Source organism: Anabrus simplex, chromosome 1 (genome assembly GCF_040414725.1).
Source record: "Anabrus simplex isolate iqAnaSimp1 chromosome 1, ASM4041472v1, whole genome shotgun sequence".
In the NCBI taxonomy this organism is placed as follows: Eukaryota; Metazoa; Arthropoda; class Insecta; order Orthoptera; family Tettigoniidae; genus Anabrus; species Anabrus simplex.
The window spans coordinates 1,238,700,762-1,238,727,290 of record NC_090265.1 but is presented as its reverse complement, the minus strand read 5'-3'; the positions used below and the strand labels follow the sequence as shown (position 1 = coordinate 1,238,727,290).

At 37.6% G+C, this 26,529-nt stretch overlaps 1 protein-coding gene across 8 annotated transcripts in view; it reads left to right on the top strand.

Annotated features, from left to right (window-relative positions):
• The window catches only part of pHCl-1 (pH-sensitive chloride channel 1), a 1,475,408-nt gene that overhangs the window by 1,308,157 nt on the left and 140,722 nt on the right, over window positions 1-26,529 (top strand). The window contains exon 12 of one of the 8 annotated variants that reach the window (XR_011017610.1): window positions 15,277-15,332. The exons of the other annotated variants lie outside the window; for them this stretch is intronic. The gene's annotated coding sequence lies outside the window, so the exon portion shown is untranslated. Of the gene's footprint in view, window positions 1-15,276; window positions 15,333-26,529 lie in introns of those variants that run through there. 8 annotated transcript variants of the gene reach the window in all.

Here is a 26,529-nt window from a genome sequence, read left to right as displayed (position 1 = left end):
GGCAGGGATGAAATGGCTTCATAGAGTAGTCAAATTAGCGTGGAGTGTTGGTAAGGTACCTTCAGATTGGACAAAAGCAGTAATTGCACCTATCTATAAGCAAGGGAACAGGAAGGATTGCAACAACTATCGAGGTATCTCATTGATACCAGGCAAAGTATTCACAGGCATCTTGGAAGGGAGGGTGCGATCAGTCGTTGAGAGGAAGTTGGATGAAAACCAGTGTGGTTTCAGACCACAGAGAGGCTGTCAGGATCAGATTTTCAGTATGCGCCAGGTAATTGAAAAATGCTACGAGAGGAATAGGCAGTTGTGTTTATGTTTCGTAGATCTAGAGAAAGCATATGACAGGGTACCGAGGGAAAAGATGTTCGCTATACTGGGGGACTATGGAATTAAAGGTAGATTATTAAAATCAATCAAAAGCATTTATATTGACAATTGGGCTTCAGTGAGAATTGATGGTAGAATGAGTTCTTGGTTCAGGGTACTTACAGGAGTTAGACAAGGCTGTAATCTTTCACCTTTGCTGTTTGTAGTTTACATGGATCATATGCTGAAAGGTATAAAATGGCAGGGAGGGATTCACTTAGGTGGAAATGTAGTAAGCAGCCTGGCCTATGCTGACGACTTGGTCTTAATGGCAGACTGTGCCGAAAGCCTGCAGTCTAACATCTTGGAACTTGAAAATAGGTGCAATGAGTATGGTATGAAAATTAGCCTCTCGAAGACTAAACTGATGTCAGTACTTAAGAAATCCAACAGAATTGAATGTCAGATTGGTGATACAAAGCTAGAACAGGTCGATAGTTTCATGTATTTAGGTTGTGTGTTTTCCCAGGATGGTAATATAGTAAGTGAGATTGAATCAAGGTGTAGTAAAGCTAATGCAGTGAGCTCGCAGTTGCGATCAGCAGTATTCTGTAAGAAAGAAGTCAGCTCCCAGACGAAACTATCTTTACATCGGTCTGTTTTCAGACCAACTTTGCTTTATGGGAGCGAAAGCTGGGTGGACTCAGGATATCTTATTCATAAGTTAGAAGTAACAGACATGAAAGTAGCAAGAATGATTGCTGGTACAAACAGGTGGGAACAATGGCAGGAGGGAACTCGGAATGAGGAGATAAAGGCTAACTTAGGAATGAACTCGATGGATGAAGCTGTACGCATAAACCGGCTTCGATGGTGGGGTCATGTGAGTCGAATGGAGGAGGATAGGTTACCTAGGAGAATAGTGGACTCTGTTATGGAGGGTAAGAGAAGTAGAGGGAGACCAAGACGACGATGGTTAGACTCTGTTTCTAATGATTTAAAGATAAGAGGTATAGAACTAAATGAGGCCACAACACTAGTTGCAAATCGAGGATTGTGGCGACGTTTAGTAAATTCTCAGAGGCTTGGAGACTGAACGCTGAAAGGCATAACAGCCTATAATGATGATGTATGTATGTATGTATGTATGTAAAGATCTTCATTAGAGTAATCACATAAATGGGATTGTAAAGAAAGGGTACAGATCTCTACACATGGTTGTTTAGGGGTTGCAGTAAGGATATAAAGGAGAGGGTATATAAGTCTTTGTTAAGAACCCGACTAGAGTATGGCTCCAGTGTATGGGGCCCTCACCAGGATTACTTGATTCATGAACTGGAAAAAATCCAAAGAAAAGCAGCTTGATTTGTTCTGGTTATTTCCGACAAAAGAGTAGCGTTACAAAAATGTTGCAAAGTTTGGGCTGGGAAGACTTGGGAGAAATAAGACAAGCTGCTCGACTAAGTGGTATGTAATACCAATATGAATGGTCCGTTATTGGACCATTCCCTTTGGGAATCAACATCTATATCATAAGTGATATGTTCCGAGCTGTCACTGGAGAGATGGCATGGAATGACATTAGTAGATGAATAAGTTTGAGCTGTGTCTTTAAAAGTAGGAAAGATCACAATATGAAAATAAAGTTGGAATTCAAGAGGACAAACTGGGGCAAATATTTGTTTATAGGAAAGGGAGTTAAGGATTGAAATAATTTACCAAGAGAGATGTTCAATAAATTTCCTGTTTCTTTGAAATCATTTTAAAAAAGGCTAGGAAAACTACAGATAGAGAATCTGCCACCTGGGCAACTGCCCTAAATGCAGATCAGTATTGATTGATTGATTTTATATTACACTAGCCTGCAAAATAAAACTTTTTTTGTGCAGTAAAAATGAAACTAGGTGGGTTTTATGAATTTCTTAATGCAGAATTCGAGAAAATTAGTTTTGGTGAATCACGTCTGGTTTGGTGGCAATTTAACAAAATATTATTTTGTTCTTACATAAAATTGTTGATACTTAGTATTGATTAAATTTGACGTATTAATGTAAATTTCAGCTTGCAAAACGTAATCATATTCTGCATGCATTGAATACTCATAAATGCTGCTTTGTAAGCAAGTAGATAGTATGTATTATATTTTTAATGTATATTGAAATTTGTGAAACTGAAGCATAAAGCGCCTATTTAGTTTTGACTGTACAGTTGCTTTTAAATTAATATAACCGTACCTTGAATAAAAATTACATGGTTAAACATACATAGTTTTGTTACTTACATTATGTGCAGGTTAGATTCACACCTCCGTCTTTTCGCGTTTTCTGTGGAATTTCCAGGTTTTTTAAGTTCTTGAATGATCTCTAGAAGGGTCGTCTCGTGCAATCGACCAACAGTAATCGGCCATCATATTCACATCCCAACGTCTCTGATAGCATCGTTCTGCATCTTTGAGATCCTGGTGAAACCTTTCACCTTGTTCTTCACTGACAGCTCCTAAATTTAGAGGGAAATAATCCAGATGTGAAGCTAAGAAATGAAGCTTAAGGCTCATATTACAACAGAGTTCCTTAAACTTTACCAACATTTTCCTTACAATTTCTTTGTATTGAGGGTCCTTAATGTTGCCAAGGAATTTAGTCACTACATCTTTGAATGCGTTCCATGCCTCTTTCTCAATTTTGGTCATCGCGTCTGTGAAAATTTTATCCTTCATCTGTTTACGAATCTGTGGTCCATCAAATACGTCTTCTTTGATTTTTGCATCTAATAATGAGGGAAATTTAGTGGATAAATATCGGAAGCATAGGCTACTTTTATGTAATGCCTCGACATACAGTTTCATCAATCCAAATTTGATGTGCAAGGGTGGAAGTAGAATTTTTTCACGGTCAATAAGACTTGCATTCAAGACATTTTTGGATTCTGGTTGTAGATGTTTCCTTTCTGTCCAATTCACTGTATCTCAATGTTTATCCCGTTTATCCCATTCGCATAGGAAACAGGGAAATTTTGTATAGCCTTTTTGTTGTCCCAGCAACAATCCAATGATCTTCAAATCGCCGCAAATTTACCACCGATGCTCACGATATTTAATTTTTTCAAGCACCAACTTTAAGGTCTCGTATGTTTCAGACATTTTTGTGGAGTGTGCAAGTGGACGGATGCCAGAACATTTGTATTATGAAGCAAAACAGCCTTTAAACTTATTTTGGAAGAGTCAATAAAAACTCGCCAGTTACTAGGATCATACTCTTTCTCTCCCAATCGACGTAGAAGATTTGAAACATCCGTACAAAATACAAGTTCATCTACTTGAGTATAATACTTTTGGACTGTTACCTTTGAAAGGAAACTGCTTTATCAGTCCATCATAAACATTGCATAAGGGCTGGGGCTTTTAACACATCTGTTTATTCAAGTGGTCTAAGATGAAAGACAAACTCTCAACTGTCTTATCTTCAATCCTACATACCTCGCGGTCTATTGCGTATCTGAGGGAGTTTGTTATGAATTTACCAGGAAATCCCCAACTACAAAATGAAAATTTAGACAGCAATAAACCTATAATAAAATGCAAACAATAACAAATCAAATCACATAATTGTATTCTAAAAAAAGTTGCGCGAGAACATCTCTCAACATTACATCTTACGAATTCATGCAGATACTAAAACACCGAATTGCGTCAAAACTAGACATGATAGGAAAAACATAACACCATTTTCGGAATCAGGGCAGTGATTTCCATAAGAATTACATATTTTCTATGTCACTGCAAAATCATGTTGGCTAGTGTTATTATTATTATTATTATTATTATTATTATCATCATCATCATCATCATCATTATCATCATCATTATCTATGTGGAAATTGTGTTATGAATTGACTAATTACTTCCCTGCAAGACTCTGTTTTCACACAACTATTGTTTGTCTAACCCTTTTCCCGTTTCTCTATGGGGTCGGGCATGAGGTACAATGAATCTGTCATGGTGGGTTTTTATGACCAAATGCCCTTCCTGACGTCAATGTCATCAAAGGAGTTAATGAGATGAAATGAATGACGTGATATATGATAGTAAGAAGGGAGAGGGTGAAATACGGTGCTGGCACATGGCCTACTCCTGTCGAAGAGCATCAAGGGATCTGCTCAAGGCTTAACGTCTCCATCCGATAGATGAATGACCATCAACAGCATCATATGCCCTCACTCCGTATGAGCACTGTGGAGAGGTTTGAAATTTAATCCATGCTTTTGGCACGTAATCTACTGATTAGAAATTGTATACCACCACCTACCCTAACCTGCCGACCAACATTCTGACGATGAATTTTTTTAAATACATAAATATCCTTACCTGTACTGTGTACGCATGTGGAGGCATTATAAGAATTATATCCTGAACTAACACTTAATAACTCAAGAATAATTGGAGCAACAGGTCGACACTTGTCGAGGTACAATTCCACTGCCTGCAGCAAAGGGTGACGTAGCATGCAGCTGGCAACAAATGTTGCTATTTGTAGCATGCGGCTTGTTGTCAGCAGGACATAAAAGATGTGGCATGCTACACGTGTTGCCGGGTGTAGCATGTGTCACTTGTGGAAACGTGTTGCCAACTACAAACGTTATTCTATCAAGGTAACAGTTTCTCACCCAAATTTGACCTTGGAGGATGTCTTTGCAAACAATTGCAGCAACAGCACACATCGTTATTCAGCACATTCATAGGAGGAAACAGCTCTTGTAGTGGATTCAAGATTTATTCATTCGATCAAATCAAGTACAGCTTGAATTAGATGAGGAGTTGTTAGCTGACTACAAAGCACATTTCAAAAATTTTACGCGGATGAACCAGAAAGATTTTGAAATTTTGTTAGAGAAGGTTGGACCGATGACTGCAAAGTCCGATACCAATTTTCGTGAAGCAATACTGCCAAGAGTTGCTTACCCTTTGATTTTTGGCTACTGGTGGCAGCTATGCTTCCTTGATGTATTTGTTTCGAGTTTCTGAACCTAGCATCTCAAATCATCCCGAACATGTTCATGGCCTGGAGTGAACCAAGCAGATAAAGGCATGGGGTCTCTGGGAAACAAATCATATCAGAATTCTCAAGAAGCAAAACACATTAGGAATGAGTTTATGGAGTTCTTTGTAAGATGAAGGCTATGTACCATGCTTAGAGGTACACAAATCATCCCGGACATTTTCATGGCATGGAGTGAACCAAGCAGATAAAGGCATGGGGTCTCTGGGAAACAAATCACATCGGAATTCTCAAGAGGCAAAACACATTAGGAATGAGTTTATGGAGTTCTTTTTAAGGTGAAGGCTATGTACAATGCTTAGAGGCACAGCAAGTTTTAGAAGCTTCTTGAACACTGGAATTTAATCATAATCAATTTTTTATTAAAATATATTAGTTTTAAGTAGAATATCCTAACCATATTCTGATTACTTTACCCCCTTACAGTTCAAATGTCTAATAAACTTATACCAGGAGAATGAAAGATAACTTTTGGCAACTATGAAAATAAGCAGGTATAGTGAGGAAGAAAAAGACTGTGATGAAACTGTGTTGAAAGACTTTTCATAATTAAAGTAGCGACAAATGGATTTCTAAATAAAAAGTAAATTAATTGTTGTGTTTTAACAGTATAGAAAGGAGGACCTTTTGTTGTTATGCTGTTAAACATTGCATTTTTGAGAAATCCATAGGGATAAAATGTTGACGATACTGATACATAGAATTTTTTATTATTATTATTATTATTATTATTATTATTATTATTATTATTATTATTATTATTATTATTATTATTATTATTATTCCCGGGCTGAGTGGCTCAGACGGCTGAGGCACTGTCCTTCTGACCCCAACTCGGCAGGTTCAGTCCTGGCTTAGTCCGGTGGTATTGGAGGTGCTCAAATATGTCAGCTTTGTGTCAGTAGATTTACTGGCATGAAAAAGAACTCCTGCGGGACAAAATTGTGAGGATGCTGATGTAGGCTTTTCACCCACTGTTGCAAATAGTCCCACACATTTCCTGTGAGATTAATATGAGGGATATTTGTCAAACCAGTCACGTGCATGCATTCCTGTGAACATGGATGTTGTCATGTTGAAAAAACGGGAGTGTCCACAGCATACTTATCATTAAGATGTTCAATGAGGGTCAACACTTGATCATCATGGGTTGTTGAAATAAATATCTCGGTTGATGTTCACAATGACTGAAATGAGTAGACTCAAGTCATAGTTTGAAAAATACCTCTAAAACATCACAGAACCACGTCCAGCCTGAACTAAACCCTCCAAACACTGCAGGATCTTTTTATGACCACAGTTCTTATACTGTGTTTTATGGCTGTGAGTGGTTCATCATTCCCTGTAGACACATTGGGCAGTCCATGTTGATACACCAGCAAATCAGACAGTTTCATTCACTGTTTGCTCATGTACATTGCTCTAAAGCAACCAGTGTGCTCTTTAATTGAGTGACTGATTTTTTGTTCGGTGTGCTTATTTATGGTATAATTACCTTAATTGTGATTGTGCAACAGATGAATTTCTCAGATTTGCTGATGTGGGTTTTCAGTGAACTTTTATTCTTCACATTATGTAGAAAACAAGTAAAACAGATGTTGAATTTTTCATATACCAGCATAGAACATGAATAATAAATGACAAAGATTGAGGAATGAAATTTCAATCTGTTGAAAAATTATTCACCTTTCTTCACACCTGTTAAAACCGTACCTTTTTTCTTTCCAAGAGTATTGTACAAATTGTATTTTATGTAATATATTATAAATATACAATCGACATCACTAAATCAGTGCTAATTATGCAGTTTGAAACAAGAAGTTTAGAGGAAGGTATTACAACAACATACATTATTAAGAAAGAATGCTAATAATTTCCAAGGACACAGCTGATGGATTTCACATCAAAACTAGAGTTTATGTCTACTGAACTGTTCATCTTTCATGTTCTTATGATTTAAATCATATTTCAGAACTCTGGTATTGTGACTTGCAAAATCATGCAGCAGTAATTCTAATACACCCAATGCATTCTGTTGCCTATTTTACAGTATTTTTAAATGCAAAACCCTCAATGTTCATTAAAATAGATTTATTTGTATTAGAATGCTGGTGTGTATATGTTTTTCTAATGTTCGATTACTGGATGGTTTAGTGAGTTGAATTTTGTGTGGCAGAAATATTTATAATGCAATAGTTTTCAAAACTGTAACATTTAATTATTGTATCTGTTACTAATATTTGATGAGCTTAACTTATTTGTGCAGTATGTAATATTAGTGTGATGACTGATTAGTGGAAGTATTGCTGTATTATTGTAATATAGTTTTGCAACATAGAGTTTTTCAGTAATCAACTTTCTGATACTAATCAAGTCCTTCTGGCTACAGGTTTAATCATTTTGAATATTCTTATTTAATCTTCAAATCATGATTTTTCCTGTACCAGTGATACATCCACATATGTGAAGTAGAAAGATATATTCTTTTGTTAAAATGGAGGGAATATGCTTGAATATTTGTGCTACCTTGATTGTTTCTGGACCCCACATTAGAAATTATATTCAGCTTTTAACTGCTTATGTGCCCTTTTTAGTAGGTCATGTGCTGTTTGGTACTTTGTTGATACATACGTGTTTGGCACTCCCATTTCCTTCCCTTACTTGTAATTACAGGTTTTTCACACTGGTAAGTAAATTTTGTATGATCATCGGTAGATTGGAAGTACATGTAGATACTTGTCAATAAAATCAACCCAGCTTTAGATGTATATGTAATGTATGCTCTGAGACTAATTGAAGGGTGTTATGTGATCTTTCTCTTGTGAGTATCTTCCCTTACTTGTGGAATTTTAACCTGCAGGCACTCGCACCTAGTAAAGTTTTACATAATGAGATCTAACATATTAGGACTTGCCTTGTGGTGAAAAGGGCATTACGATGAGAGCAGGATTGTGAAGCCTGGGAGCTTCTACCGACAAACAGGCACATACACAATGGAAGCATAATTACCAGTTTGCTTGAATGAAGGCTGTAAAACAATACATGTGGTACAATCACAGCTGAAGAGACTGTCTAGCTGAGGTAATAACAGCATGCTCGGTTCACCCAAAAGGCCTGAGTTCAATTCCCTGGCAGGAAGTTGAAAAATTTAAGAAATGAGATTTCCTCTTCTGGAGTGGCACATGGCCCTGAGGTTCACTCGTCCTTCACCAAAATTGAGTACCACGTTAATTCCTGGAGGCAAAGGCAGCCAGCCGGCTATATAGCTTATCACTCTATTCCACTAAGTGCTGGGGTTACAAACAGTGGAATACGGATAGTGGAAGCCTTTACCTTCTGCTCCTCCATAAGCCTTCATGACCTGTGTGGTGATGGCAAATAACACATTCATGACTGAACAGTCCTCTTCAGGGTCCCCTCATCTCACGCCAAATGTGGAGGAAGGTAGATAAGGTGCCTTGAACGTAGACTAAATACACATTTGCTGGGAAATGGCACCTAGAGGATACACCAGATGCAGTTGAAGGAAAATTTCTACGAATTTTGCTACTAAGAACACTTACACAACAATGGACAGTGACAAGGAAAACCGACCAGAGAGACAAATTGTTTTTATGCCATGAACTGAAGAGATTTAATATAGTAAGTGAACTAGGTGAGCAGGTGAAGGACAAGTAAAGAAGCATGGAAGAGGTTATAATTTACTTTGGATTGGAAGGGATATACTGTAGATACTGCTCTGCCTCATCTAGTCAGATGTCTCTACTTCTCTCACTTTCCTTGACACAGACCTCCACTTTCATGGCTGAAAACTCGACCCTCTACACACATCAAACACTCAACTCTAAACAGTAGCTCCATACTACCCATACCATGTCTTTACCCTACTCAACTGGTTAAGCACCAGATTTCCTAGGCTGTGAATTCTAGATGTAGGCTTCCCAAGAAACCAAACCCAGTATTGTTCATAACCACATGTTATCCTAGTCTCTGTAAAATAGTTACTGTAAGATATTGAAACAAAACTTTCTCTCATCCTCCTCCCACACCTGAGATCTTCTCTCAAAAAGCCCCATAGTCATATCCAAGCACCAGTGGCGTATGCTGGGATTAAGACATGGGCCACCACTAGACTTAGGTTACCTCTTTTCGATGGTTGGTTTAGTGAACGTCAAGCCTTCAGCATTTTGAGCTGCAGCCAGTAGCCAACGGAGAAGCCTGCTGTGTTGTCAAGGCTGCTTTACAAGCTACTGCCCCAGCCTCTGCTACTGATAATGCTCAACCCCTGATTAGTGGAGATGGTAGCCTAAGATTTAACAAATGAAAGTCTGACTTTGTGACTAAATGGATAGAACGTTTGCCGTGGGTCCGATGGCCCTGGTTCAGTTTCCAGAATCAACCCCCTCATACTGTTAATTCCCCTGACTTGGGGACTGGGTGTTTATGACGTCTTTGCCATTCATTTTATCCCCATTAGGTCAACACCAAGCCAAAATAGATGCCATGTTCCATGTCCCATCATTATTATTATTATTATTATTATTATTATTATTATTATTATTATTATTATTATTATTATTATTATTATTATTATTATTATTATTATTATTATTATTATTTTACAGCGGTCGTACCCATCGTTCACTGGTTAATTAGCTTCCTCGGGAGATCAGTGGTGGTGTCCGACCCATGATCACGAGTTCGATTCCAACCTACAAAACATTAAACCTGGAAGATGGCATTTCATTTTAGCAAAATCTATATATATAAAATAAGAGTTTTGTCTGTACATTGCTCAGAATTTGAAAATAATGGTATTTCTGTATCGGTCATGTCCACAGTAACAAGAAAATCTATATTATTAAACCAGAAGTATGAGGTGAGGAAGTATATACGATGAGTAACGCATGCTTGATAGTTAGCACTGGCGATCTGATGGACTGAAGCCTAGCACACCTATCCTCCGCCGGTCCCCGCTCCTATCTGATATCCAGCAGCAAGCCGCATGTGGCGAGTCGAGGGGAGAGGGGTGAGAGTCTGGGCTGCAATGTCAGTCTCCGATGCCTTGCTCTCAGAAATATGTGCGACGTTTTTTCTCACTGCTTTTAAGTTTTGTAAATGGAACAATGTTTCAGATGCTTACATTATAATGTGCTTTAGACTTCCATCATTCTCAATTGAGATTTGGGCTTCACTGATAGCCTTGGTAGCCCTCAGTATACGCAACTGCCAAGCACCCACCAAACTTCAAAACCACATCAACCTCTACTGGCTCTTTTCCCCTGTGAACATAACTGCTACAAGACCTGCCATGTACATAAACCCAACACTACTTTCACCTGCAATATAACCAACAAATTATACCCAAAACAAGGTCACCATGAATGCATTTCATATAATATCATCTACCAGTTTCTTGTTAACTGAGAAACTCTTTGGAAAGTCATGTATGACATACAGTGAAAATGAAATGGCGTATGGCTTTTAGTGCCGGGAGTGTCCGAGGACAAGTTCAGCTCACCAGGTGCATGACATACAGTACATGAATATTTTACAGAACAGATTCCTATTACATTTTCAACACAGATTATTTTTGGAGAATAAGACATAGCCTGCAGTATCAGCTAGGAAATTATCTCTTCAAGGGCATTTCTAAATTTACCAGCATTAAGAGAACTTTGTATTTTTAAGAGGATAAGTGAACTAAATTATCCACAAGAATGATATCTTTTCACATCAATAGTATGTATACTAAACTACTAAGAGAAGAATCAATTTAAATTCTAGAAAAACATCTGAAAGGCAACAACTCACTACATGAAATAAACAAAAATAACTGACCAAAACTGTTTTTCATTCAATGACAAAATCTGTTGTCAGAGGGAAGGGTTAACCATGGGCTCACCATTTTCAGGTATAATGCAAACATTTTCCTGAATAACTTCAAAAACAATTTCTTAACCAACTTGCATTCTTAAGGAATCTTACATTGGAGCAGATATGTACATGACATCACAAATGCACAGCAGTTGTTAAACACACTGAATTCTGTACACAAGTCAATCAAATTCACAATGGAACCACAAACTAATTAGAAAATAAACTCACGATCAGTAGGAATAATGACAACCTGTCATACAAAATATACAGTACAGAAAACCCACTCAGACATCACACACAGTTGACAACGAATCTAATCACCCATACATGCACAAATTAACGAGGCTGAATACAATGATACACAGAGCAATTTCTATACCAATGAGCACAACAGTTTTCAATGAAAAAATACAAATGATAAAACAAATCATGAAAGAAAACCACCACTATTCTGACACAGTAGGTAAAGTGTTAAATAAACAAAGGAAAAAGACCAGAAAAACCACACATGAGAAAATACATAAGTAAGAACACATTATAAAATAAGTAACATTTTCAAAAAACAAGGTCTAAAAGTAGCCTTTGAAATGAACAATACACTTCAAAGACACATCAGCAAATGACACCTCACGATGTAAAGCAACTTGTAAAAAAAAAAATTGCAACCTAAACAAAAAAAGACCTTTTCTCCAAATCAGGAGTTTACGTAAAACAAAGCTAATTAAACCAACCTCAATGATCACACAAATTTAAAGAATTCGTCCCTCCTCGCCCTAGGTACTAAATTCATTTTCTGACAACATTTTTTTGATTTAGCGCTTAATGAATCCAACAGGAGGCTACTCTGACTTAAATGTCCGGAATATGAGTTAGGATATTCTTATCTGACATAAATCCTCTAAATTTACACAGTATCTTCACTAATTGAGATGTTTCAGTAAGTTATTATTTATCAATAAAAAGGTCTTAAATATTACTTTTTAATATCATACTTTATTTCATCAAAAACACTTACATTTACTACCTATACACATAAATACAGTATAAGATGCAGAAGCAACACTTGCACTCCCCTCTCCAGTGAACAGAATCGATGCCCATGACATTCACCTCACCTTCCACATCCCCTCCCCTCTACACAGCACAATGTTATTGCCACAGTACATATTTCACAGGTATTGCATTAGCGCCTAATGAATCCCACAGCAGGGCTGAGTGGCTCAGACGGTTGAGGCGCTGGCCTTTTGAGCCCAACTTGGCAGGTTCGATCCTGGCTCTGTCCGGTAGCATTTGAAGGTGCTCAAATATATCAGCCTTGTGTTGGTAGATTTACTAGCACATAAAAGAACTCCTGCAGGACTGAATTCCAGCACCTCGGCACCTCCAAAAACTGTAAAAGTAGTTAATGGGATGTAAAGCAAGTAACATTAATTATTATGAATCCCACAGGAGCTATTCTGACTTAATGTCTGGAATATGAGGTGGATATTCTTATCTGTAGTAAATTCTCTGAATTTACAATGTCTTTGACAATTGAAACATATTAGTATGTTATTACTGATCACTAAAAATAATATCACACAAGATATTCTTCAAGTCAGTTAGTTCTTTGCTTTCATTTCTTCAAAATCATTAACTTACATTTATGCCCTAATACATAAAAATACATTATAAGATGAAGAAGCAGCACTCCTGCTTCCTCTACCCTTTCCATGAAACAGAGTTTCTGCCTACAGAATTTTTCCTCAACCCCCTAATAGGAGCAGATAGTACAGAAAAATTTCCATAAATTACTTAAATACAGTAGAGGATTACTATATTCATTATTTTTTGCATTTGTACATGAAATCACCAGTTCATAATCATTGAGGAAACATAAACAATATTGTACATATATGTGCATGATTTAAAGTGATCTGATAAAATTTGAGGATATTCTTGTAGAAGGAAACATGCCACTTTAATAGTGTGTATTTTTTACAGGTACTGGTATGTTACATGTTTTAATTAGTGTTTTCAATAGACTGACTCTGTTTTTGTGATGTCCAGCTAAAAAATGGAAGAATTTGTTGCTTTTTGGTTATCAGTTCATAGACTGGTTTGATACAGCCCACCATGCTTCCCTATCCTGTGTTATTCTTTTCATTTCCACATAAAGAATATATCCTACATCTACTGTAATATGTTCATCATATGCATGCCTTGGTCTACCCCTACTGTTCTTACTGCCTACACTTCCCTCAAAAATTAACTGAACAAGTCCTGGGTATCTTCAGGACAAATTTTACCAAATGATTCTCTCCTCTCACTAATTTGATTCATTATCTCTTCATTCATGATTCGATCTATCCATCTCAACTTAAGCATTCTCCTATAACATGACATTTCAAAAGCTTCTACTTTCTGAGCAACTTATTGTCCATACTTCACTGTCATTCAGTGCTACACTCCAAACAAAAGTCTACCGAGCTCGATAGCTGCAGTCTCTTAAGTGCGGCCAGTATCCAGTATTCGTGAGATAGTAGGTTCGAACCCCACTGTCGGCAGCCCTGAAAATGGTTTTCCGTGGTTTCCCATTTTCACACCAGGCAAATGCTGGGGCTGTACCTTAATTAAGGCCACAGCCGCTTCCTTCCCACTCCTAGCCCTTTCCTGTCCCACCGTTGCCATAAGACCTATCTGTGTCGGCGCGACGTAAAGCAACTAGCAAAAAAAAAAAAAAAAAAAAAAGTCTTCAGAAATGTATTTCTAATTTCTATATCACGTTTGAACTGAGCAAATTTCTTTTGCTAAGAAAGGCTGTTTTTGCTTGTGCTAGTCTGCATTTTATGTCCTTACTTTTGCCATTGTTAATTATTCTCCTATCCAAAGTACTATATTCATCTACCTTTAAGAATTATTTTCCTAATCTAATTTTTCCTGCATCACCTGTCTTTGTTTGACTGCACTCCTTTATTTTATTTTGGATTTATGTCTTTCCCTCTTGTATTCCTCCAAGACTGTATCCATGCCATTGAGCAATTTTTCCACATCTTCTGCAGACCCAGTTAAAATAACAATATCATTGGCAAATTTCTGACTTTTGATTTTCTCTCCTTGAATTGTGATTCCTTTTCCAAATTCCTCTTTGATTTCCATTACTACCTGTTCTACAGGGTAATCAGATATGTTTTACTCCAGTGCGTTGTGTTTTCACTATGTGTGAGTGTGCGCTTGTTTGCCACGTGCAGATCGAGGTCAGTAGCAGTAAGGTAAACCATGCAACAGTAACACAAACAATTTTAAGAAGTTCTTTACATATCAGATTATGAAAGGAGGTATTGAAACTGCCCACCTTCATTCTACACACCTTTATGGCACCTTGTTAGGAAATTTTTCATCATTCACTGTAGTTCACGTTGAGGAATCCTGGAAATTTTCTAACATAATGTTTTAGTTGCTGTATGATGTGCAGGTTCGTCTCCTTCATGGCATTTTTTAATTTACCCCAGAGATAATCACAGGCAGATAAATGGGAGACCAAGGGGGCCACAAATCCCTACTAATAACTCTGTTCTGTGGAGACACTTGCTGAATTTCTGTTGTGAAATTATTCACAGTTTGAGCAGTAGCAGAGTTCTTTTGAAAAATATGCTAAAACCACATTCCTTGTTGATTATTTCTCTGAAACAGCGGTTTAGTATGGTATTCACATATTTAAGGGGGCCAGTACACCTGGAAATATGAATTATTTTCATTTTTTGTTTTTGATCTTGAATGAAAGAATACACATTTATTTACTTAAATCTGAAGTTTTAAAGTGAAATTTCCAATTTTGACCAAGATATTTCGATTTAAATTCATGCATGTACTGAACTGTCAGCTGTGTGGGCGTGGCATTTATGTGTTCCACCACTTTTCACTGTTTTGGGAAGACATCAGGACCATTTAATAATTATCTTTGAACCAGAAATGATAGACTTGGGCTTGTCTTGCTTTGTTATTCTGTGCCTGTAACCTAACCACGAGGTTTTGTTTTGAATCGTGTCAGACAAAAGAAGAAGAAGATGGCTGGCATAAAATTAGAAGGTGGTAAGGGTGTTGGTGGATGCGGGTCGTCCCACTGATGCTATCATCGACAAGCTGCAGTGTTGGGAAAATAAAGTCAACTTGGAAGACTTGAGGAAGGCTATATGGGCTAAATGGTACCATGAAGTCTCTACTGACATTGACCCTCAAAATTAATGTTGTCCAAAACGTTCAGGATCATGGTGTGGGTGGCGTCAAGTCCTGGCAAATAGAACTGAGAAGGAATATAAGCACCCTCACCCAATTCCAATGGCTGTAATGAAGGCAATTAAGCCAAAATTCCAAGACCTTGCTGTTACTGCCCTCCTAAGGAGATGTCTGAAATGTCAGACTCAAAATGGTAATGAGTCCTTTAACAACAAAGTATGGACTGTTTGCCCTAAAAACTCAAATTCAGGGAGGATAGTTCTGAAAATTGCAGATGCTGAATCTGTGTCTTCGTTTAATGATGGTAATAAAAGTAAACAGGAAGTGCTAGAATGTTTAGGCATCAAAGTTGGGAAAAGTGCAACATCTGCTCTCTCTGAACGAGATGTTCTTTGGATCAGTGCATCTAAAATATCGTGTGAAAATCTTAAATGGCTTTGAGAGTCTTCAAAGGAGTAACAAAGGACAAGAAGGAGGCTGAGGATGGAAGAACATGGCAAGAACATGGAGATAGAGAGCACTAAATATGCAGCAGGTGCCCTCTAGTGTTATGTGTAAGTGGAAATGTATATACTATGTTTAGAGCCATTTTCTCAAAAGTTTAATTTTTTCACACAAATGCAATAACTCAAGAACTAATGATCCAAAATGCATGAAATATGGAATTCCCTTTGTTGGAACTAAGTTATATAGGATGAACCTCAATTATTGAAGTCCTTTGAAAAATATGCTCAGTGTGTCTAAAATATCATGTGAAATTCTTAATTTTTTTAACCCACGAGTGGTCGCTAGCAGAAATGTAACGTGAGTGGTCGCGCGTGAGACTTTCTCTCACATTAAAGTAGTATGACATTTTTTTACATTTTTGGGGGGCATAATGCTGAAATTTACTGCTGAAATGAAACGCAAGTTCTACCTTATATATTTTCTATAAAAATGAAATAAGAAAAATGGAATGGCGTATGGCTTTTAGTGCCAGGAATGTCCAAGAACAAGTTCGGCTCGCCAGGTGTAGGTCTTTTGATTTGACTCCCGTAGGCGACCTGCGCATCATGATGAGGATGAAGTGATGATGAAGACGACACATACACCCAGCCCCTGTTCCAGTGAAATTAACCATTTATAGTTAAAATTCCCGACCCTTCCGGGAGTCGAACCCAGGACCCCTATGACCAAAGCCCAGCACGCTAACCATTTAGCCATGGAGCCGGACATAAAAATGACATGATTAGCTGTTTATTAAAGACACAAATTACTACTTAAAATAACATATGCAATGTACATAAAAATAACTTCCGTCCTGAAGTTGTAAAAAATAAAATCTCACACATGCATTATATCTATTAATATTTACGTACAAAGTAAGGTTTCTGAACACAATAACATCTTCAAAAACAAGAAGTGCTCATAATACAAATACTAATGCGTACAACAGGAGTAACTTTCCCGCTCCACTTGAACATAACACCAACGTCATTGGTCGCGCGAAGAAAGTCTCACGCAGCGCGCATGGACACATATGAACCTTTGTTCTGACTAGGGGAGGGTGTGCTTACCCTTCAAATGTGAATCTCTCTACTCATGACAGTTATAAACTCAGCTAGAAGAGGGAACAATCACCTTCCTTTCATCACTGTGAAGTAATATCACAATAAAAAATAATGTGAGAGAAAATCTCATATAGCAACCACTCGCGGGTTAAATAATCAAATTAAATACTTATAAAAGCATAACTTATTCTTCAGCTAAGTTTATAGAGGTCTATCCTGGGTATTTAATGTTGTCTTTAAGGGGAAAAAAATAGTTTATGCCAATCACATTGATAGTTTTCAAGAAATGTTTTTTGCAACATTCAAGAATTTTTTAATCTGCAAATTTTATTACACTTGTATATATTGAATTTTACAACTTTATACATCTAATGAATGCTCAGCATTTTTGCTATAAATGTACAAATTTTAATTCAAATCCCTGTTATGTTTCTGTAGATATAGAGTAATTTACAAAATGCATGCATTCGAGGTGAATCAGCCCCCTTAAGAGAATCAACCATCTCTCCGGGAAATTGGTCCCATGATTCTTTCACCACTGATGGCACACCATACACTACTTTTTGTGTCATGGAGAGGTATTTCATGTATGAAGTCAGGTTTAGCAGCACCCAGTAATGATAATTTTGTGTACACACATAATCATGGAAATGGAATCAGGCCTCATCTGAGAAGAATATTAAATGTGGATCCATGTGTCCAGTGTATACATTTTCCAGACTCCACTCACAAAATCTGCAACTAGTTACAAGATCACTTAGTTGAAGAGCATGTGCCACAATTATTTTATATGGTTTTAATTGTAATACTGTAATTGCGTAGCATTTCACACAGATCCATATGAAATTCCCACTTGTTGTTGTGCAAAACGACAAAGTGATTTGAATGAGAATTTTCCAACCAATGTCATGTACCAAACCCTATGCAACTTTTTCAGTTTCTTAGGCTGGATACTTCCAGTTTCCTGAAATTTATTATAAAGATTATGAGCTGTTTTATGATTTGGAATGTCTACACCCAGGAATCTTCCTTTAAACCATCTTTGAACTTCATGAGCTGACTGAGTTAATACATATGAATCATACATAAAGACCACTGTGCCATTGAAAATGCATGAGCCATAATACTCTTTATTACTAATTACAGAATTAAGAAAAGAACAAAAACACACACACATACTTGGGAACAGCTGAAATATGACTGCGATATCAGACACATGTACAAGGCCAGCTAGCAGGGATTTGCGCCCACATAAAACAAAGGTGGGGATCAGGGAATAAAACATGTATTGGTATAGCATGCAATCCCATTCCTGTGTACAGCGAACAAGCAGGGAACTCGCATGAATGATTCTGTATTTCACATATTTCTCATATTTCCTATCTCAGTGCATTTAATTGTTATTTTTATTTTCATGTGTTACTTTGATATTGATGAGATACCCGTAATCTTACATATGCTGTGCTCTGCTGTCTTGCTTTTGAAGGGATTTATTATTTGTCACAATATCAGCTTTGAATTAATGTGTCAGTCATGTAATTCAAGATAAAGCTACTTTATGGTGTGACGTTATGCTCTCAGTAACATAGTATGCCATGTGAACAAGAGGTATCAGATCTTTATTTACATCATAGTAAGTACTTGAAAATAAAAATATATGAATTGTAATGTATTGGGAATGTAAATAGTAGAACTGCATCATAATCGTCATAGTAGGTGAATGGGTTGGAATGGGTAGGAGAAGGGAGGGAGGAGCCGTGGTGAGCATGACCAAATGTGCATCACTACACTGGAAGTTACTTCTTGCACTATCTGTTAATAATATAGTAAGGTACCGGTATTGCACACAATGTGCATTGTTGTGTTATCTCTGATTGCAGACTAGAACTACAGGTGCCATCTTGCTTGGCACCAAAATTTATTATTGAGTTTAATCTCAGTCAGTATGTATCCTCTTTGGTATATGCACATTTAAAAGGGGAGGGAACAAACCTCACTCTTTTAGGGATTGCTGCTTTTTTTTCAGAGCCTTCGATTCTTAGCACTGCAGACTGACTTTTATGTCGATTGTAGTTCTTTCTCGGTATCTGATCCCGATCACCTTCAAAATTTTAAAATAGTTTGGTCCAATCAAAATTTTCTAAAAACTTTTACAAGGTTATTTTTTTATTTATTACTAGCATTTGTATCCATTCTTCACACAGGAATTTGCATTGGATTACATGTTACCTTCATGAATTTATGTGAAGTTACATGCCTGTATTCAAACATTTAATACAGCATGTTAAACTGATATTTTTCTATGAAGGCACATGGCAGTAACATGAAGTACAATAAAGATGAACAAAATAGAGACAGAATGAGAAGGATTACAGAGTTTATTGTATGGTATAGTTCCTGGTCCGAAGTTGTGTGAAATTCTCCCTGCTTCTCTGTTACTTATTATTGTTTCTCTTACCACTGACTCATGAAACCCATCATTGATGATAACTTCCTTGTTATCTATTCTATCAAAAAACGTAAAATGGCTCTTTAGTTCTTCCCGTTAACCCACCTTGAAGTGACATGCACCAAGTATTCCACAGAACTTGGACTAAAAATCCAGTTTTTCGTAAGCATCTCTGTTATTTACTCTTGTATGATAAATACATATACAACATAAAGTAACAGAAATAAATAATATATTCTTAAACCTTTGTTATGTACAGTCTTTTTAAGTTAGGAGTTCTTAATGGTTGGGTAATTCTACCTTTATAATACTAGTCCTTTTTGCTGTTTAAAAAGGAACATGTTTTGTCTCTCTTATCTTCAACCTTAATACAATTATAGGGAAAAACATAATATTCCTGATAACAATCAAAAACAATGACTTTTCATAAATCTACGAGTCAATATGACTCAGTCAAATCATGCATAAAAATAACAGAGTTAAAATATCTTGTGATGAAAATATTCTGTCATAAATGTAGACATGGTTCATGTTTGTGGGTTACTGTAGTCACGTCCTAGTTCGTGAACCATGGGCAACGGCTGAGTGGCCTAGTAAGTGGTCCTGAGAGTCGGGATACCAGTTGCTATGGAATGGGAGTGGGCATCTCGGACATATTCTGAGTCGTGGCCCTCCTTGTGCTCAGGCGGCTAGGACTACACAATTCACCGGTGGTCCATAACCCGTTAGAGGAGAGATCCTCACTTGGACTATGTGCAAGTAGGGCAGCATCCTGCTTCATGAATTTACCGAGCTCAGAACACTTTAAGCAAGCCTCGGATCTATGGGAGTAATGGAGTCCCACTCCCATTTGACAGGCGAGGGACTCCTTGGTAACAACTTGGCGAACGAAATGGAATTCGATGGGGAGCTATCAATATTAATGGGGCTTATGGAAGAAAGAAGGTAGAACTGGCTGAGTCAGCAAAGAGGATGCATCTGGATGTGCTAGGAGTAAATGATATTCGGGTAAGGGGAGAAAAGGAGGAAGAGATAGGAGATTATAAAGTGTACTTGACGGCTGTTAGAAAGGGAAGGGCAGAGTCTGGGGTAGGGCTCTTTATCAGGAATACCATTGCACGCAACATAGTTTCTGTTAGGCACGTAAGTGAGCGAATGATGTGGGTAGATTTGTCAGTGGGAGGAATTAGGACAAGAATTGTGTGTGTATTCACCATGTGAGGGTGCAGATGAGGATGAAGTTGACAAGTTTTATGAAGCATTGACTGACATCGTGGTCAGGGTCAACAGCAAGGATAGAATAGTGCTAATGGGCGATTTCAATGCGAGAGTTGGGAATAGAACTGAAGGATACGAAAGGGTGATTGGTAAATGTGGGGAAGATATAGAAGCTAATGGGAACGGGAAGCGTTTACTGGACTTCTGTGATAGTATGGGTTTATCTGTTACGAATACATTCTTCAAGCATAAGGCTATTCACCGCTACACATGGGAGGCTAGGGGTACCAGATCCATAATAGACTATATCTTAACAGACTTTGAATTCAGGAAATCTTTTAGGAATGTACGAGTTTTTCGGGGATTTTTCGATGATACAGACCATTATCTGATCTGTAGTGAACTAAGTATCTCTAGGCCTAGGGTAGAGAAAGTGAAATCTGTCTGCAAACGGATAAGGGTAGAAAATCTCCAGGACGAGGAAAGTAGACAGAAGTACATGGATATGATTAGTGAGAAGTTTCGAACAGTAGACAGTAAGCAGGTTCAGGATATAGAAAGTGAATGGGTGGCATACAGGGATGCTGTAGTAGAAACAGCAAGGGAATGCCTAGGAACAACTGTGTGTAAAGATGGGAAAAGGCGAACATCTTGGTGGAATGATGAAGTGAGAGCAGCCTGTAAACGTAAAAAGAAGGCTTATCAGAAATGGCTCCAAACAAGGGCCGAGGCTGACAGGGATTTGTACGTAGATGAAAGAAACAGAGCGAAACAAATAGTTGTTGAATCCAAAAAGAAGTCATGGGAAGATTTTGGTAATAACCTGGAAAGGCTAGGTCAAGCAGCAGGGAAACCTTTCTGGACAGTAATAAAGAATCTTAGGAAGGGAGGGAAAAAGGAAATGAACAGTGTTTTGAGTAATTCAGGTGAACTCATAATAGATCCCAGGGAATCACTGGAGAGGTGGAGAGAATATTTTGAACATCTTCTCAATGTAAAAGGAAATCATCATGGTGGTGTTGCAAACAGTCAAGCTCATGGGGAGGAGGAAAAGGATGTTGGTGAAATTATGCTTGAGGAAGTGGAAAGGATAGTAAATAAACTCCATTATCATAAGGCAGCAGGAATATATGAAATTAGACCTGAAATGGTGAAGTATAGTGGGAAGGCAGGGATGAAATGGCTTCATAGAGTAGTCAAATTAGCGTGGAGTGTTGGTAAGGTACCTTCAGATTGGACAAAAGCAGTAATTGCACCTATCTATAAGCAAGGGAACAGGAAGGATTGCAACAACTATCGAGGTATCTCATTGATTAGTATACCAGACAAAGTATTCACAGGCATCTTAGAAGGGAGGGTGCGATCAGTCGTTGAGAGGAAGTTGGATGAAAACCAGTGTGGTTTCAGACCACAGAGAGGCTGTCAGGATCAGATTTTCAGTATGCGCCAGGTAATTGAAAAATGCTACGAGAGGAATAGGCAGTTGTGTTTATGTTTCGTAGATCTAGAGAAAGCATATGACAGGGTACCGAGGGAAAAGATGTTCGCTATACTGGGGAACTATGGAATTAAAGGTTGATTATTAAAATCAATCAAAGGCATTTATGTTGACAATTGGGCTTCAGTGAGAATTGATGGTAGAATGAGTTCTTGGTTCAGGGTACTTACAGGAGTTAGACAAGGCTGTAATCTTTCACCTTTGCTGTTTGTAGTTTACATGGATCATATGCTGAAAGGTATAAAATGGCAGCGAGGGATTCACTTAGGTGGAAATGTAGTAAGCAGCCTGGCCTATGCTGACGACGTGGTCTTAATGGCAGACTGTGCCGAAAGCCTGCAGTCTAACATCTTGGAACTTGAAAATAGGTGCAATGAGTATGGTATGAAAATTAGCCTCTCAAAGACTAAATTGATGTCAGTAGGTAAGAAATCCAACAGAATTGAATGTCAGATTTTTGATACAAAGCTAGAACAGGTCGATAATTTCAAGTATTTAGGTTGTGTGTTTTCCCAGGATGGTAATATAGTAAGTGAGATTGAATCAAGGTGTAGTAAAGCTAATGCAGTGAGCTCGCAGTTGCGATCAGCAGTATTCTGTAAGAAGGAAGTCAGCTCCCAGACGAAACTATCTTTACATCGGTCTGTTTTCAGACCAACTTTGCTTTATGGGAGCGAAAGCTGGGTGGACTCAGGATATCTTATTCATAAGTTAGAAGTAACAGACATGAAAGTAGCAAGAATGATTGCTGGTACAAACAGGTGGGAACAATGGCAGGAGGGAACTCGGAATGAGGAGATAAAGGCTAACTTAGGAATGAACTCGATGGATGAAGCTGTACGCATAAACCGGCTTCGATGGTGGGGTCATGTGAGTCGAATGGAGGAGGATAGGTTACCTAGGAGAATAATGGACTCTGTTATGGAGGGTAAGAGAAGTAGAGGGAGATCAAGACGACGATGGTTAGACTCTGTTTCTAACGATTTTAAGATAAGAGGTATAGAACTAAATGAGGCCACAACACTAGTTGCAAATCGAGGATTGTGGCGACGTTTAGTAAATTCTCAGAGGCTTGCAGACTGAGCGCTGAAAGGCATAACAGTCTATAATGATAATGTATGTATGTATGTATAAATGTAGACTGCTGGAAATTGTAAGTTCCATGGGATTTATAATTCTTAAATTAGAAAGTTCAATTTTAGAGTAACAACATTCTGAATACAATAATATTTTAGTATTGTGTGACTAATTGAATTTGTCACAGGCTAATTGATGTTTTGAAGTACATATGTTTGTAGTCAAACAGGGCTTATTTCATCTAGGCGGAATTTCCTCAATGTATTGGTTGTGTTGCCGGACAAACCATGTTATTCCATATATTGAGAATTGTGAGAGTTAATCTCTTTGGCCCATTCCTCTCTCTCTTGCCTGGCTGGCCTGTGTGTGGAACTGTTATCCAGAATATTATGTGTTTTTTAATATAATTGTATTAAGGCTGAAGATGTCTCATATAAGAGAGACGAAACATGTCCCTTTTTAAATAGTAAACGCACATACATACATTATCATTATAGACTGTTATGCCTTTCAGCGTTCAGTCTGATAGTAAAAAGGAATAAAAATTGTATAGTATTGTAAATGTGGAATTACCCAACCATTACTTGCTTACTTGTTGTTTTAAGGGGCCTAACATCGAAGGTCATCGGCCCGCCCAACCATTAAGAACTCCTAACTTGTTAAGGTTGACAATACGGACTAACTATGAAATTCATTTCTTGTGATATAGTCTTTTGGTAGATCTAATTTAACAAATATTTATTGGGAATAATTGTTCTATAAACGCTAACTCAAAGTGATAGCTTGATGTCATATAAACCTGATAACATAATCCTGAATGAATAAATTACAGAGTGCACCTGCTTCTGCAAAACCATCTGTTAATAACATCATCTCTCTTATTAATCCTCCTATCAAAAAGGTCCACATGAGAAAAATGTTTTTGAAACTGATTTCCATTAAGGCTGGTAGATTTCCATAAAGGTTGGTCATGTATATTTTGTAAGAGGGTAAAATCAGTTTTGATCTTCCTATCGAATCCCAGTCCACTCAGGGATTTAGAAATAAAATTGTCCCAAAAACCTACCCAAAAACAGTTGAATTCAAAATATGAAGTTTGGTAGAAATATATCCAGTAGTTTTTTGGTTATAAGAACTCAAACAAACAAACAAACAAACAAACAAACAAACACACAAACAAACTGACAGACACCAAATCTAAAAAATATGCAGAGGGTCATTATTAGACCTGAAGCGGATAACTGTACAAAAATTTCGCCAAAATATTAAATGTACAGACACATGGTCATTATGATTTTATTTATATAGCTATGATATAAGCAATATATATCAATACATGGTACCAGTATTACTTTGCTTGTTCTTACATTTCTTCTGCAACCAAATTAATTTTCTTCCAACTCAGCTTTCATTTGTCTTTCTGTTCTTCTGTAAATAATATGTGTTAAAATTCTGCAAGTATGAGATATCTATATATATATATATAAAAGCAAGTCGGTCTGGAGCGATATATATAAAGGTATAAAAATGAAAATAGACGTGAATTAATGAGGCACTTCCAGAATTCTCAGAAATTTGAAATTTGGTACCCCAACATCCCTAGAAAAATCAAAAATACTCAAAATTCCCCAAAAGGGGGATGCTGGGGGGGGGGGCTTCAAATATTGGGCTCAGCATAAGTACGCACTCATATAATTTATCCATGCAACCACCTATAGGTTTGGTGGGCTAAAAAAAATTTGTGAATTTCCTCATTTTTATCCCCCTTCCCTCCAAAATCAAGATGGTAGCACAATCTGCCAGGCGAGCTAGAAAATTGAAATTTGGTGAAATTAAAGCTTTTACCTTTTTCTCGCGAACAGGAGAAAACATGGAAAATCTAAGATATGCATTTGGAAATATAGGACATGTTTCATGTTGCAAGATGTTCACATCTTTCAAATTTTACCTCCAAAAATATCAAAATATGGAGGCAATATTAATGACAGTGCAGACATTCCCTTTGAGCTGTTTGTTGGCTAAACGATAAATCGTATCACAAAACGAATTACACAGTCTCTGCTCAATTTGGAGTAATCTACAACTTTGGTCCTACAGCATTTTGTCGTATCTCTCTCCTTTATATGTTACATTTGGCTGTATTTCTGGATTGTTCGTAAATGGTGATTTTTACATGCATATTTTATTGTTTGATATACTTATACGAAAGATAGAGTCATGAGGTTTAGGTGCACACATTGACATGATCGAAGGCCATTGTGGACCAAATTTCATGATTCTAGCTTATACTTAAGTGTGAAAAAAGTAATGTAAAGTGTTAAAAATGTACTCAATTTTCACCCTATCTGAAGTTTCGAACCAATTTAACCCATAAACATGGGAGATATGAGAAAATGTTACAGAACCAAATGTGTAGAAAGATAAAAGGGATTCTAATGGCGCAAACCGTTTGTTAATATGATGTATCGTTTAGGAGTAGTGAATCTCAAAGTGGATGTCTGCACTTCTGCACTAATAAACGAGCTTTTGCTTATGTCATCTATATATACGAGGGTCAAGTCATAAGTCATGGCAACTATTTTTTTCTCGCGAACAGGAGAAAACATGGAAAATCTACAATATGCATTTGGAAATATAGGGCATGTACTTGTGCATAGTGCCTGAAGACAAATTCTGACTTCAGGAGATTCTCGTAGGAAAGTGACAGATCACAGGCCATGGGTAAACATTGTTTTATTATGGTACAGCCGGCCCCGTGGTGTAGGGGTAGCATGCTTGCCTCTTACCCGGAGGCCCCGGGTTTGATTCCCAGCGAGGTCAGGGGTTTTTACCTGGATCTGAGGGCTGGTTCGAGGTCCACTCAGCCTACGTGATTAGAATTGAGGAGCTATCTGACGGTGAGATAGCGGCCCCGGTCTAGAAAGCCAAGAATAACGTCCAAGGGGTTTCATTGTACTGACCACACGACACCTCGTAATCTGCAGGCCTTCGAGCTGAGCAGCAGTAGCTTGGTAGGTCAAGGCCCTTCAAGGGCTGCAGTGCCATGGGGTTTGGTTTGGTTTTATAGACAGCAAATACACAAGACTACATACAAAGGACAGGTCTCCACTGGTTACAGACCTTCGAAATAATCACCCAAGGTTTTCACTGTGCATTGCCAGCGGTGGGGTAGGCACTGAATACCATTTGCTGCATGTGTATCGCTAACGTGTGATACCTCTCTGCGAAATGCAGTTACGATGTCCTCTGTGTTAGCAAACCGTTGTCCACGTAATG